At 38.6% G+C, this 1,109-nt stretch overlaps 1 non-coding gene across 1 annotated transcript; it reads left to right on the top strand.

Moving 5' to 3' along the window:
- The first annotated feature begins 242 nt into the window (after positions 1–242).
- Positions 243–304, top strand: LOC126929909 (U7 small nuclear RNA). The gene has a single exon (XR_007717342.1). It is a non-coding gene; the product is annotated as a U7 small nuclear RNA (small nuclear RNA).
- The last annotated feature ends 805 nt before the right edge of the window (positions 305–1,109 follow it).

Genomic DNA, 1,109 nt, shown 5'->3' with positions numbered 1-1,109 from the left:
AGAAGAAGTTTGCTGACCCCTAATCTAAAGCAATTATTTCCTCTTCTTGAGTTGAACTCCATTGTATCACCACCCTTATTTCTTACACAGTGCTTACCACAATCTGTAATTATTTTGGTTGTTGTGTGTTTGTCATCACAAAAAAAGAAGAAAGAAAAGACAAAATAAGCATTTAAAAAACAAAAATTTACCAGGAAAGAAGTTTTTTCCTTTAGAATGATAAATCCCCCAATGAAAAATACAAGTTTTATAGCTCTTTTAGAATTTGCCTAGCAGATTTTCCAGTTTTTATCAGAAAACCCTCATGGGAAAACAACAGATACTTCAAGGGAAAAAAATTACCAAGGAGTCAGTCTGTCCAAGGTAGAAAAAAACAGCAATTTTCTCATATGATCATTATAAAGGCAATCACATATTTTCAGACATAGTATATCACACAAGTAAGAAATAAAGTTGTTTTTGTTATGGAGTCTAACAGGAAAGGCTCCAATCTTCATTTATTTGCAGATTTGGAGTTCAACAGGTAGTGTTGTTTTTTCTCAGAGTACAAAGTGCTTTTATCATTTAATTATAGTCATGCATCCCATAAGGACATTTTGGTCAATGACCATCCATGTATATGACACTGGTCCCATAATATTATAATGAAGCTGAAAAATTCCTATCACCAAGTGACATTGCAGCTGTCCTAACATCATAGTGCAATGTATTATTCACATGTTTTGGGTGAGCCTGCTGTAGACAAACCTACTACACTGCAGTGGTATAAAAGTCTAGCACATACAATTATGTACATAGACAGGCACGGTGGCTCACGCCTGTAATCCCAGCACTTTGGGAAGCCGAGGCAGGTGGATCTCCAGAGGTCAGGAGTTCAAGACCAGCCTGGCCAACATGGCGAAACCCCATCTCTACTAAAAATACAAAAATCAGCTAGGCATGGTGACTCACGCCTGTAATACCAGCTACTCAGGAGGCTGAGGCAGGAGAATCACTTGAACACAGGAGGCAGAGGTTGCAGTGGGCCAAGACAGCGTCACTGCACTCCAGCCTGGGTGACAGAGCGAGATTCCATCTCAAAAAACAAACAACAACAACAACAACAAAAA

Source organism: Macaca thibetana, chromosome 10 (assembly GCF_024542745.1).
Source record: "Macaca thibetana thibetana isolate TM-01 chromosome 10, ASM2454274v1, whole genome shotgun sequence".
NCBI classification, from domain to species: Eukaryota; Metazoa; Chordata; class Mammalia; order Primates; family Cercopithecidae; genus Macaca; species Macaca thibetana.
Note: the sequence above shows the minus strand (reverse complement) of the source record. Positions and strands in the feature narration are given on the sequence as shown.